This window comes from Coffea arabica, chromosome 2e (assembly GCF_036785885.1).
Source record: "Coffea arabica cultivar ET-39 chromosome 2e, Coffea Arabica ET-39 HiFi, whole genome shotgun sequence".
NCBI classification, from domain to species: domain Eukaryota; kingdom Viridiplantae; phylum Streptophyta; class Magnoliopsida; order Gentianales; family Rubiaceae; genus Coffea; species Coffea arabica.
Window position 1 is genome coordinate 73752525 of NC_092313.1, and position 15938 is coordinate 73768462.

The following is a 15938-nucleotide window of genomic DNA, read 5'->3' on the forward strand; positions in this document are numbered from 1 at the left end:
TGACTAGATCAAAGAGGTGCTCTGATACCTCATTTAATTTTTTTTTCACTGTAAATAGGTTCGAACCCTTGACCTACAATTCAATTCAAAGAGGGACTTAGTCCTTCCAAATAATGCAAAAATAAGAAAACATTACAAAAGCGATGTTGTTGGGGATTGGCTTCCAGATTAACGGTCGCCTCAAATGTCATATGAGGTTTCATAAAAAATTGATTTAAATTTCATTTTTTTTAAAGTCGGAACCAATATATTTTGCTGTTGAATTGCTGCAAGCAGAGGATAAAAAAAAAATTTCAGAAACTGCAAAAGTAATTTGCGGCGAAGGTAAAAAGTTTTTATTTCTAAAAATTTTGAGGCAAAAGGTACATGATGGTCCCACAATTTTTTGAGATGTGGGGAGAAAGATCGTGACCGTTCGTATCTTAGTGTCTGGCTAATGACCGCACATCTAATGGCTTGGCGTCTACAGCTTACTGCTTACCATTAGCTCCAATTTTCTCCTATTGGCAGTATTAGCTGATTCATCTCTCTTTCTTTTTTATGGTTCATTTCCAGGTGATTTAGTCTCTTAAACTTTTGTTTTCTGGCAGGTCTTTCACTTCTTGGGTATCCTGGACTACTAAAAGCTATTGATCCGGCTTATGCCGGCGAATTTCTTAGAATAATATTAAAATAAAAAAATATTACAAATGTGGGGTTGATTTTGTTTTTAAGGTTCGCCGCAAATGGAAAAGTAAAGGTTTCAAAAAAAATTGATTTCAATTCCATTTTTTTCGTTGCCAACGAAGTAAAAGGACTGAATTTTTTTTTTTTTATATTTTACAAGGCTTCGCCGCACCTCAAAAGGATGGCGAAGCAAATAATTTTTTTTAAAGGATTCGCCGCACCTCAAATGGGCAGCGAACCTTATTTTTTTAAAAAAATGGAATTGCGATGATTTTGCCTGCAAACCCCATCCCTAAGACACTAAAATCCTAATACGTAAACCCTAACCCTAAAAGTTGCAAATATAATTTAACTATAAAATAGTGCTAATTTCATAAATGGTGATTAATCATCCTATAAAAATGCTTTCAGCTTCCTTCTGGTAGAAAATATAAAATGAATTGAAAATTAAATATGTCCAAATCATCCATTTTTGAATTTTTTGGTTTTAATGTTGGGCAAGACATATTGAAAATTAAATATGTCGAGTACATGAACAACATGTGTGGATGTACCCCTCTGCGACACCTACCTTCCTGTTTTCTATCACGCATTTGCTTAGCTAAATGCACGACAGGCATCTCAAAAGGGACCGTACGAGAGCTAGATAGGCCAACATCTTAATGATCAAATGGGCCAACTGCCATTCTGATTCTTTGATTCAAGTATTGTAATATCCCGAAAACCTTTTCTCGAATTGCTATCAGTGCAGGATGAGCACACTGCGCAGGATTGACGGGATCGAGATACATATTACAGAGATTTTGCAACTGTATGAGGTCAGCAACTATGGTGTTATGACAGTCCATCAGCTACAAGAATCCTCTATTATAAGATTAGATGCCACCACTTTGTCTCGTACAAAATGATCAACTCCAGCAAAAAGTAATAATCCCAACTAGCAGAGGATTCTAACGCTTTTGCTTAAATTTAGCATGTCATGATCAGCATCATAGGAAGTAACAAATGAATATTTATATAATTATCTTCATATTGAATGCAACTAGAGCATGGGAAAATCACTACTGATGATAAGACAAATGGACACAAATGGTGGTTTCTCCTTGGTCGCAAATGCAATTTGCGGTTTCCCCAAAAAAATTTTAAAAAATATTTTTTCATGCTTCGCCGCAAATGTAATTTGCAGCAATTCAAAAAATATTTTTTTCTCAGCCTAATTCGCCATTTGCGGCGAAACTTTTGTGAAAACGAAAAAAAAATTGGTTCCGGCTTTAAAAAAAAAGAATTTTAAATCAAATTTTTTACGAAGTCTTGTCTGACATTTGCAGCGACCCTTAATCTAGAAGCGAGCCCACATCAGTATCATTTTTGTGATGTTTTCTCTTTTTCACATTATTCCTAGAAATTCGCCCCCTTTTTAGTGGCCATTGAGCCAAAACTTAGTGGTATATTGGTGCAACTACTTAGTTAACTATCATTATTGTTTTATGACTTTCAATAAGAGATTAACTTGACATAGATGGAATTCTGGATTGGATTATCATATTTTTGCTCATACAATATGATGGGGTCATGGGGTTGAGCAAATAGGAGAACCACTTGAGACCATTAAAATTGTTGTTCTAAGTTACGTGACGTTTGGGATTACAATGACTTATAAAGGAGCACTTCTGATACACATGCTTTTAACAAAAGTATTTTTTTAATTATCAAAAGTTGGACTATTTAAGTTATTTACCAAACATTTTAGAAGTGCACTGCAATCTCAAATGAAGCCTTAATATGATGGGAGATCTTACATGAGTGTGGCACTAGAAAAATGATAGTAATTCTGACTGGTTGAAAGAGGTTCCGCTTATATACATCTGTGTCAATGGTAACAATGGGCAAGAAAGCTTGAGTGTGAATCAGGGCATGGCCTGAGGCCTGGTGAAATAACTAAAAGATGATTGGAAGACTGGAAGTCTTTGAAATTTTTTCGGCAGGCTTTTGCACAGTTTGGAAACACAACATCCCAATTGATATTTGGCCCAAAAGAGTTTCTGGACGTACGAGATGGACTGCCTGAAATTGGGTCACATGTGAATTGGATGGACTAGCTAAGCTAGGATATCTTACCTGTGGGGCAGAACCAGGCTGAGCTGAGGCCCGAGGGGAACATAATCAGAGAGTAATTTAGAAATTAATGAGCCGAATATGTAGCATCAATAAGACTTCTTTAACAAACAATCCTGAACACTCTTATTCGGAGCGATTTCTGTGTGTTCGGTTGCATTACGTGTTACTGAAAAGGTGGGCCGTGGGCTCCTCTTTTATAGCCTGATTTCGAACAATTTGGGTAGCCGGCTGTGGGGACCATGATCACCTCTGTCCCAACTAGGCTGATTGACCTTATATGCCGAAGGGGAACATGGAGAATATTGATTCACTGAGGTCTCGAGCCCCCGCCTCGAGGTCATAACCAAGACACGGCCCCAATGAAGGTGTGGCTTCATTGATGTGACAGGTGCTGGTTGCTACCCTAGGGTTCAGATTTTGGTCTAATATCGTCGAACTATTTCGGATTAGAATTTCAGATTTCGGTTCTAACCCTCATTGCTCCTATCTCACCCTTACTAGTATAAATACCTCTCATTTTACTCTCTTAAAAGTACATAATTTGCAACTCATAGCCAAGACATGGCCTCAGTGAAGGTGTGGCTTCATTGATGTGACAGGCGCAGGTTGATGCCCTAGGGTTCAGACTTAGATGTAACATCGTCGAACTATCTTGGACTAGAATGTGATGCTATAGTTCTAGCTCTCATTATTTTTATCTGACCCTTACTAGTATAAATACCGCTAATTTTACTCTTTTAAAAGCACATAATTTGCGACTCATAACCAAGACACGACCTTAGTAAAGATATGGCTTCATTGATATGACAGGCATGGGTTGATGCCCTAGGGTTCAAACTTAGATCTAACACTTAGATCTAACATCATCAAACTATCTCGGATTAGAATGTTAGGCTACGGTTTTAGCCCTCATTACTCCAATCTCACCACTACTAGTATAAATACCTCTCATTTTACTCTCTTAAAAGTACATAATTTACAACTCATAACCAAAACACAGTCTCAATAAAGGTGTGGCTTCATTGATGTGATAGGCGTGGGTGACGCCGTAGGATTCAAATTTAGGTCTAACATTGTCCAACTATCTCGGACTAGAATGTCAGGCTGCGATTCTACCCCTCACTACTCCCATCTCACCCCTACTAGTATAAATACCTCTCATTTTGCTCTCTTAAAAGTACATAATTTGCGATTTCTGAACTCTTCACCTCTTTATCTGAGAGCACTGTTGACCTGAGTTTCTGAGCCATACCGCGGGATAGCTCTGCTCCATTTTGTTCTACTTCTTTGTAGGTGACCGTCGGGATTTCACCCCAGTTGGCTTTCTGGATTTCGCTTGCACAGCAGCCAATCTTAATCAACCTACGCCTTGAGTTTGAGTTCTTGGCAGACCTCAATTTTACGGTTTTTCTTTGGGCCCATCCTTAATTCAGGATTCTATTCTTGGTAGACCCAGTAATGCAGTTTTTCATGGGCCCAATTAGTACATGATACAGCATCATCCCAACTACGGCCTACGGGAAAGGGGCTACGGATGTGTATAACAGTACTGTAATCAGGGTCTTAGATTAGCTTTTCCTTGGCTTTTTTGGCAAACACAAATTTGTACTAATAAACCAAGTCAAAACAATTGGTCAAAAATTTTTACATTTTTCATAAACACATTTTTCAATCACCTTTTTATCTCACATACATGAGGCTAAAGATACCTGATTCTAAGTTACTACAAAAATGAACTTATTATGCCAAAGTACAGGTGAATTTGGGGATCTAAGCGAGGAATGAGGTATATGTTGAGGTTTCAATACAACACAATTTTCTCTTTCACATGTTCACATGCTTTTGGTGAGACCATTAATTGCTTGTTACTTTTACTGATGAAAAGAAATATTGGAAGAAAATTTAGGATGCTTAACCAATATTCCGTTTCGACAGCATAATTAAAACAAAAGGAAGAAATAAACAAGTTGGTTAGCCTCTCCAAATTAAGATACATCTAGAAATTTTTCTTTTAAAATCATTTTGCGATTGACTTTTGATGCTTTTCAAAACATCCTTATGCCATAGTAGTATATGAAAATATCATGCTTTGTTCCTAATAATCATGATGTCTATGCAATGAAAGTATGGCACTTGTAGGCATGTTGATAGAATCGAACTGTCTGGTTTTGATGCTTAAATTATCTAAAATATTCAGGTTGTTTTCTTGGGCTGTCGGACATGCTCTCTCTTTTTCCCACATATTTTCCTATTTTATATATTTTGTGTTTCGTACGGAGAATTTAATTAATTTAATTTGCAGTCTTCAATCCCAATATGTGCATTTGCTGCTTTTGTTTTGTTAGTTACTAATTAAATCCAACAAATATACTATACCTACTGCCTGTTAATCAAGGTAACTTCTTCGATGATTTTACCTTTTTTTTTATTATTATTTTTAATATAAGTAGAAGAACTCGAACCCGAAACCTCTTACTTACACTCTCTCCCCCCGTACCACCCAACCCAACCCTCCCCCGATTTTACCTTAAAAACTCATGATTTGAAAACTAAGCATTATGTTTGGGAGTCTAGATATGGATGCTTGCATATATAATCTATAACCCCAGTTGCTTAATCTTTGTGTTCTCAATTTTTTCATTAACCTAAAGCAATTTTTTAAGCCCTTATGGACATGTATATTATTAGTAGCCATGGTCAGTTTCAATGCAATCATTTGGTATATATCTTAGATAGCATACATCATTGCTCATGTGCATTGTCAACTTTTCACGTACAGACTCTCTGGTAGTTGCTAAGTTTAGCAATGTTTAGATATCTTATATGCAAAAAATACTTTATGATCAAGCTAATTAGATAAACCAAACATTTATGATTGTGTGTATATATATATATATATATATGTATATATTGCAGTATCCAATTCAGTACTGTATATGTTGGAACGGATTTCAAGACAAAACCCACCTATAAATATCTTTAGGAATTATTAAAACAAACTATTTGTGGTTCAAGTGCCTAACTAGATAGTATTAAACTTCAGTTCCAAATTGTTGGGAACTTTTTATTTTTTCACGATGTCTCTCAAATTATATAGTAGCATTAATATATAATACTGATGGAAAGTCCTGAGGACCCAGCTTTCTCTTGTGCTTCGCAATTTCGTTGCTTTTTTTTTTTTTTCCCTGGCTCAAAACTGCAGGTCAAGTAAAACAAGAAACTGCTTAATTAACTGAGGCTTGAGTAACACAATGATATATATACTAGTCGGATTTGATTTGATTGTACTTTTCATTTCAAGCACTGCATATCATATTATCAATTGTCAAAAGAAGCTTGACACTTGGTCTTTTTTGTCTACCACATAACTTCAACATAGTAAATTAATGACTCCCAAAAAATATTTTGATTATTTTCCTATATATCCTTCTTGTATTTAATCTTTTTTATATTGATGGTGCATATATTGACAGTTTTAAATGCATATCACGTATGTAAAATTTGAAGTACATGCCTGCTACTGTATCAATTGTTAATATGAAAAAGTTTTATCCTACACGCGCACACACATATATATGTGTGTCTATATATATATATATGTATATATATTGCACACCCCAACAAACATTAGTATACAACCTTGATGTGAGTGTTGAAACATATGTTATGTAAGCATATATACGACGGAAGAAATTAGTGGATTAGAACTAAGTCTCGAATGAATGGAGGATGAAAAGGAAGCGTTGACATAATGGTAGGCAAATGGCCTGATAATTAAGCATTGGATGATGAGAAAGAGGCATAGCAACCTAGCTGGGGGGTACGGCGTCTGCGTGGTGGACGGATGACTAGAAGGATTCCATACCCATCACCATCCATCACGTGGTGACCTCAATTTGGTCGGCTGCTTAGCCTCTAAAAAATTGCAATTTGCATTAATCAATCTCTCAAGTCGAAAGCTACTGACTAATGTTCTTCCACCGGCTGATGGAAAGAAATGGGGTACAACAATTTCAACTTCATTGATCCACTACTTAAGAATAATTAAGTGGCTTCCGAAGAAAAAGTCAGAACATGCAACTTCATTTTTTTTTTTTTGACAGATTCGAAACCTTGTATGCTCTTCACATGAACGTTGTACTCTTCTTTCTTTCTTTGACGTGGTCCATCTCCTCTTTGAGATCAGTTTGCTTTTATCTGAATTGTTTATCTGGAGAAGGTAATGGGGCTGTATTAGTTTAATTGGAAAGGAGCTGATTAAGATAAGCATTAGCATTTCTATATACTTGTTGCACTAAAACCATAGCTGCAACATTTTTCTAAGCCGTTAATTTGTCTCTCTTTTATCTTATCTTAAAAGGGAAGACTATGTCGTCCTTGAAAGTCCCACTTTCCTGTTTCCATGTCCAAAAGATTCAACACAGTTTCCCCTCACGAACCACAACTTCTTCCCCTTTTCTCGTTTCTGCTTCTTCAGTTTTTGTTTTGTTTTGTTTTGTTAGGTTGAGGATGGGGCGGGGGGAAGGCTGAAGGGAGGGGTTGTTGCGCAGAGAACACTAAATCTTCAATCCCAATTTATTCTTTTTCGTTTCTTCACGAACAATTACTAACCAAAATGGAAACAACTAAATGGTTTCAATCGACCGCATTTTTAGAAGAAAGCATCAATTCCCACTTACAAATTACTCACCACCACTGCATAATTTGCAAGTCTATGGCCTTAGCATGCATACTAGTTAATTATCTTCATGACATGAGCTCTTCGGAGTTCAAATGTACAATCATGCAATATGTCGTTTCTCACCTTTTTGGCCACTAATAAAACATTAGAGAAATCAATCTGTGTTTAGACTTGGTGCTAATTTGTTGACTCTTTCAATTTCACCATGATGACAAGACAAAAATTTGGCCCTTCTCCGCGGCCGAGTCGCATACCACTTTTTTTTTTTTCCCTTGTCACCATATATCAATGTGCAACAACACTAAGAAATCATCTCGTGGATAACTACCAATTATTATTACAAATGGTTTGTGTTGAGATCAATAGAGGAGACTTTACCACAATGTATAGGTTGAAAGCATCGATCTGCACTAGATCATTTTGACATTAATGGGACGATTTATAATATGCACATTCTTCACTCAGGGAAATATGATGATGGAGGACTTTTTATTATCTTTATTTTTGGTTCTCTCTCTCTCTCTTATTTTTTGGGTTGTTGGAGGAGGGGGTGGGGTTGGGGGGGTATTAGGTTATTTCCTGGAGGAACCGTTGACTGCTTTTGGAAAACGATGGTTTGTTGTATTGTTACAAGGCATAAAATCCCCCAAATAGGTAGCCATATTTATATGAGAGAGACGAGAGTCAGTAACATGGCAAAGAGGAGGAGGCGGGCCGGTTGTCCTGTGGGGGACCCTTGACAATGAGATTCTCCTTGATCCAATCACCATCTATACATATGTGTAACCACTGTGTTTTAACTCCGTCGCCGTAAAAAGGAAAATAAGTTCCCCTTTGAATTGTGAGTCGGATTTAAGTTTGTATATCTGTTAGTTTTTTACACAATCTCTATAAACTCTCCTTCACAGAGAATAGGATAGATTAGTTTATAAAAATGTTATCGTTGCAGTAAAAAAAATTATATATGTGTGTGTATTCCTAAAAAAAGAAACTACTACTGTTAATTGACATTAAAAGCTCAAATTTTTTTTTTTTAAAAAAGAGACACAACAAAAGAGACTAAAAAAAGACAAAGACGTAGGGGAGGTATCTGGGGTAAGTGGGTTCTTCGTTAAGGCCTAGTAGAGGCTTCCCTATTAACTTTCCCGTAGTCCCACATCGATTCTAAGGGGTTTGGGGGTTGGGTAGTTAAATCCCCAAGTTTGCCTTAAGAGTTGCCGGCTTTTGGGGTTAAATTTGGGATTAAGTTTAATTAACTAACTTCAAAAGTCTGATAAAAAAAAAAAAAACAAAGGGGACTAAAAATGCTATCAGTTGTAGCAAAAGCGATTCCCTTAAATGCACAATTCAAACATTACAAGCTAGAGATTATATTCATAAGGTGAAAATTGGTATTGTATCTTAATGTGATTGAACCAATTTCGTAGTTTGGGAGGCGGACTCATGTATATGTGTGACTAATTGCCCGTGAAGCTAATTTAGCTTGTAATTCTACAGAACATAGGGTCTGTTTGGAAACCAAGTTTTTTGCCTAATTGCCCACTACACAGTATTATTAGTTTAGTTACTGTTTTATTTCTGAAGAAAGGAAGCATTTTGGGGCATGCAAAAATCAAGTTTGCAATGGCACTTTTGATGTGTCTTTCATTGTTTCACAGCACAACGCAAAACGTCTAAACTGTGAAATTCGATTTGATTTGTTCAATGTGAATTTGGCCATTCATATATTTGCGATCGAGATGGTCATTGATCAATTTTTTGCCCCCGTTTAGCATTAATTAAGATCACTTTCTTAACTTCTTTTTTTTTTTAATTAGGTTTTGGTATTGGCTATCAGTCTTTGTTGGTATCTTACTGTCTTTCACAGACAAATGTTTCTTGGCAGACTTTGAACTAATTGTGCTCTTCTTTCTTTTTATTATTAGAAGAGATTTCAAGTTCGAAACCTCCTACTTATATTTAAAAGAAAAGTATAAAATATTAACAATTTTTAACTCCCTGTAACGTGGACTTTGGCACTACTTGTTCAAACAATTTTTCACGCGATGTAAAATTACAAAAAATTATATCGTATTTACAATCCATGCAACTATTGTGACATACGTGATACAACATTAAAAATAAAGAGCTGCCAAATTGATTTAAGCAAAGAGAGAATGAGTTGAGAAGACGTGGTAGCGGATTAGCTGAGTTGAGAAGACGTGGTAGCGGTGGTAAGGGGTAAGTAGTGGTATGAGAAAAAGAAGAAAGAGCGGGTGATGTGCTGGTGGCGGTGGCGGTGGCGGTGCCGGAGGTGGGGAGAGAGTTGTGTCAGCTGTCAGCTGTCAGAGCTACCCACGCCACTGGTCTCAATCACGCCCACTCTCCCCGGTTTCTCATTTCATCATGCTACGATGCTAGTGCTATATTATTATCCTACCTAGTTACTTACGACGTAGTACTGCTTCTTGGGCTACAACTAAGTGGATGATTTGAGTTATGCGTGACCTTTGACTGTGGTGGCCGGTATGAGTTCTCAATAATGCCTAATCTGTCTGTTTTTGTTCGGCTCGAGAGTTTTTCAGGGTTGTAAAGTATTTGGATTCTTCGCGAGTCCAGGCTTCATGTTGTCCCACTATGCGCCACATCTTATTCCCTCCTCCATCACTCTCTTCCCTGACAAATAATTTGGTTCAATTATAAGTGTCATATACGTAGCTCCATTTCTTCATTTTTATTTTTATTCTTTTTTACCATTTGTTCTTTATAGGGTTAATAATACTTTACCCCCCCCCCTAATCTATGGGGTGGTAACACTTTACCACCATGATTTTCAAAATAATATATTTTATCCTCCAAGTGAATTATGTTCGTACTTCTAATTTTGACAAATCCATGTGTATGTTTTTCTTCACAAATTACCTCCGGTCTTTCTATTTTCTCAAGGGTTAACTTTTAGTTTATTATATTTTCTTATTATATATTCATCAAAATATTCTACTACTACATAATGTAATGTTGGACAGCAGTGTAATTAATGTATTGTGTAGACTTATGTATAATTTAGCATCGATTTAAATAGGGCTCCACTCACGTCCTCTCTCCTGCCTTATATATAATGTATTATAATACTAATATGTATGTATATATATTATAATTTAAAATTAACAAAATGGTACTTTTTGTGATAAAATAATGTACCATTTATTGACGGTTTTTTATGTTTGTATTAAAAATATGATTTTTTATGTCAATTACTTGACTTTTTATTTGTCACATGTAGCATATTGTTTGTAAAATGACTATTAATTGTGGATGTTACTTTTGGCTAAATATTCAAAAGATTGATAATTGCAATTGTTATTGGTGTTATATATTTTTTAAAAATTATATCAAATAAAAAATTTTAGTGGTAATGACAACATCCACCACAAGTAGGAATGGCAATAGGTGGAGTAGGGGACCCTTTTCCTGCTCCCCATCCTGTTGCCCAAACATTTCCCCTGCCTCCTGCTCTGCCTCCTATCGCCTACTCCCTCTGCCCCATGGAGGCTAATAGAATAAATGTATAATTAGTAAAAAGTGTAATTAGCAATTTAGTATAAATGTATAATTATTAGTACTGTAACTAATAATATTAATTATATTACATATACATAATCTGATACTTATAACTAGTAATATAATTATTATAACTACTAATATTAAATATGTTATATATATAATTATATTTATTTGTTTAGGTGGGTGACAAGACGGGGGTATACTTCTTCGTTCCTCGTCCTATTTTCTTAACAGGGGGAGAAAATCACCTCTCATCCCGCCCCACCTCTTGCCCTATCAACCCCCACGGGCACCCACCCCAATTGCTATCTCTACCCATAGGCTAGTGAAAAAGGGCAGGGATAAGGCGTCAGTTAGGGGAGTTTTCCATATTCAATTTATACTCTAATCCAATATCATAATGTGCAATAGCAGAATATTATGGCGAATACATAATCGCAAAATACAACAATATACAAGTTGACTGTTGAGAAATTAGGAAGCTTGGAGATAATTTGGGAAGAAAACTATGCATATGGAATGGTCAAAACTAAAAGTACAAAACATAATTCATTTGACAGGGCAGAATGCATATTTTTGAAGTATAGGGTGGTAAAGTATTGCCGCCCCATAAGTGCAGGAGGCAAAGTGTTATTAACGCTTCTTTATATTTTGGCATAAGCGGATAGCTTGGAGGGAAATGAAAAGGAGAAATAGAGCGGTGAAAATGACCGGTGAAGAGTTCATTGAATTGAATTGGTAGTGATGTGTCTTTGCATGTGTAGCTGGATTCTATAATTTAGTGACGATCAATCTCAGTTTTGGAATGCCTCTATTACGAAATTTAAATATAATATCGAGCACGATTTAAGAATTTTTTTTTATCAAGGGCCTTATGGACACTTCTTAATATATTTAAATTATAGCAACTAATTATATACTTATACATATTTATGTTTATTACCCCTTCTTGCATTTAAATACTTTTTAAAATTAACTTCATTTTTTTGAGAAAAAATAACATTTGAATTCTCTCTTGTCATGACTTAATTCTGCAATCACTTGGTATAAGTTTTTGGAAGCTTGATTTGTCAATTTTCTTATGAATTTTTCTATTGAATACCTAGTTAATAGACTTATATCACAATCAATTTCACGGTCGTATGTAAGTGTTAGGACATGAAACTATGGATCAATCAATGGGCGCAGTAGCTGATATATATAAACTGTCAAGACGATTTCATGGAAGTCCATGACACAGTGTTGGCACATTAAATCAAATATATATATAAAAAAAAGAATAGAAGTTTTTATATTATTATTTAGCAGCATTTGAGTCAAGTCAAATTTTAGAAGTTTTATTGGAGTCATGTTATAATACTTTTATCATTTAAAAATAAAAAATTTAATTAGAAAATTTCTTGTAATTGTTATCAAGTCATCTAGTCTATTTAGTGTTGTCAACTTGAGGGGAGTGAAAGTTTGATAGGTTTGTTCTTATGATGTTATTAATATTACATTATTGATATACTCCTCGTCTACTGCACATATTTTTATATGTGTAAATTATCTTCCCGTACATATTGATTTTATGAAATTTATCTCCTATAGTTTTTTGATTAATTTTTTTGGGTTCTACATGTAGAACAACTAATTAAGCAGAAAGACTTGAATCTATTTCGTTGATCTTCCATCAAAACAAAAGATCAAAACGAGAGATTTTACATTTTCTTTTGTCCCTGCAGTCATGATCAACTTATGATTGCAATGGAAATCACTTTCGTCGGATCGAGACTTGTAATGTGAACCATCCCATCATACAAGCACTAACTGTGTCATGAGTCTGTGCGTGCAAACTAAAGGGGAATACAATAGGAATTGGTGCGGTGAGCAGATGAAAATTGGTTCGGCCTTCACAAAAATGAGTTGGCATGACGGGACTGGATAGGGGGGTTTGCATGAATTTGAGTACTAAAAGACGATTTTTGTCGAGAATAAAGTCATTTCGGTTGAGGCGATCGATCATCCGGATGTGAACTTCACAAGAGACGACAACAGTGTAGTAACAATAGCAGGCTAGCTAATTAATGAAGCTGTAGATCATATCACTTTCACTCGTACGTGAAGGGTTGAAGCCAGGCAGCCTTCCTTACAATCTGGAAGAAACTTCCCACACCTTCCAGTCAGAGCCTGCAGCTGCCGCTGCGTCGCTGCCACTGCCCCATATGAGTCGCTAATACCGTAACCCTACCGGCAAGGCACCACTTAATCACTCAGTTTCTAAAGGGAAACAATTGTGTCTTTTATTATCAGCACACAATTCACTTTCTTCTCTAACAATTGAGTTAGTTTCTACTTGAAGGCACTGCCTAATTATAGGACATAGAGAAATTAATCATCGTTCAAAATTTAGTTATAATTACCTGATTCTCTAGCTTCAAATTATTTTTCTCGAGTCTTCTCAATAGATAATTAGAAGAGTACTAAATGTTTGTCCAAATTTTGATCTTCCCCTTTCTCTAATATAATATATGGGAGTCTGACCTCACTTAGAGTGAGACAAAATAATTGAGTTGTATTTGTCATTGATAACGATTGATGTAACCTTCAAAGGAAAAAAATGTCAAAACCTGGTTTCCTTCTTATATGCCTCTATATGTGCATAAAACTTCGGATATATATAATTGCCATGGTACATCTAGTTACAACATGATGAAATCCGATCTATCTCATGGTGAGAACTATAATTGTGCAGTCTTTGGTTCCAACACCTTCTACACTTTGAAATAGGGTATAAATGAGTCGAGTCCAATCGAGTCGAACTCAACTCAATTTTATTAGGTTCAAATTCAAGTTTAAACTCAACAAATTTTCATTCTAAAACTTGAACTCGAGTGTGAACACTAGTTCGAGCTTAATCAATCTCAAATTTGAGACCACGCAAGCACAAATAAAAATAAAAGCATTGTTTTTTATCTTTTAAAATAGATAAAATAGGCATTTCATCCTAGTTAATAATAAAAATATAGGGACATACATATAATTTTATCTCTAAAAATATAAAATATTAAAAATATATGAACTCGATCTAGCCCGATGAGCCAAGTATTTATATATTCGACTTGCTTGATTAGTCAAGTCAACTCAAGCTCAAATTGAGATTTGATCGAACCGATTAGCGTGTGCTCATAAGCTAACTTGACTAGTGTGCAGCCCTACTTTAAAGGGATAGTTGAAGTTTCACATTACAAAAGATCTTACCAGCGGAAAGAAACAGCAAACTCATAAAATCATTTGTATAGCAAGTGCACATTTTCTTATTTAAATTGCAACTCTAAAGGACACAATTATTACTGTCTTCCTACTTCCAAATGTTAACTTTTAGATATTGAAGAGCGGGCGCGGGGTCTAGCCCAAGAAAGCTACCTTACTAATTTACTGCCTTTCGACGACAAATGATGACAACACTTCTGAATATTGCTGTTATATTAATTTCGAGTCATTTTCCAAAGTTGGATGTCTTTCTTTTGATACTTTCGATCATGTCGTTGATGTCAAAAGATAAACAGACGTTACGATGAAGTTTACTCCATCAATCTCCCAAGGACCAAACACCTTGTGGACCCATGAGGAACCTCTTGCTCCATAGATTGTAGAATTTAATAGAAGGGAAAAACTTAGGTTCCGTTTGATAAAATTGAATCTGAATTCTGAAGTTTGAATTCTGAAATCTGACAACTGAAACAATTAATTTGCTGAATTTTAAGCACTGAAAAAAATATATGAATGTCTGAATTTTAATGCTAAACCTATTTATACTGTTTGATAAATATTTATAATTGGATGCTTAATAAGTTTAATTTGACAATTTTGCCCTTATATCCTTTCATTCAAAAAAGAAATAGAATCTATGATTTAATTAGTTTAAAATTGTTTTAGGTATGAAAATGACAATATTTATTTTTAAATCAAATTAATATAAAAGATGAAATATATTATATGAGAAGTATCGAGAAGATGTGAAAGTCATTAAAAAGGGAGAAAAGAGAAACTAAAAACCGTTAGATGGAGAATATTAGGTTGTTTAATTAGATAAGAATCTTGAACATAATTAACAAATAAGGATAGATTTGGTAGATAAGATAAGGTAGTTGAAGTAATTCTATTGATTCTTATCAGAATTAAGCATTCAGTTAGGATTCTTATGCTGAAAAAAAAAACACACAAGTTCAGCACTGCTTAACAAGTTCAGCAGATAGATTTTCATTTATCAAACACTAAAAATATCTGAATGTCTGAAAAAATTCAATTTCAGTACTTTTTTATGTTATCAAACAGACCCTTACAGACCTGGTACTAAAGTAAATATCCATGAGTGATTGAGAGACATTTGGTAGACCCAATTTAGTTGAGATTACACCTATACATTAAACGTTTATGTGACAACATCAATTCAGAAGGACATGATTGCTTGCCATAGTGTATGGTAGCATACAATTTTAATTAAAAAAAATGTTTCTTAGTCCCCACTGGGAATTCTCGATATGATTTAACGTTAACATACTTCTAAGAATCAGAAAAATCATTTTTAAGTTTTGAATATATCTATATATTCCTTGACTTTTAAATATTTTTATACATTACAAAATCTTCTACTTTGGTGCTTTGTACTACATAATATATAACAACAGTTTTTTTTTTCCTTAGCATCAGAGATGTTGTGATTTTGAGACAACAGACACATACAAATTTGTTGCTATTTGTCTGATGAAGTGCATGAGTTGTGAAAAATAAGGGATGGATATAGCTCAAAAAATTTGTGATCAGGGAATTACATAGAATTGTATCAGGGTTTGAAGAATTAATAGTTTAGAATTGTGTGTAAGTTTATTATTATTTTTTTTAAGTTTCGAAGAACTGAACGTAAGTTTCGAAGAATGTACAAATAAAT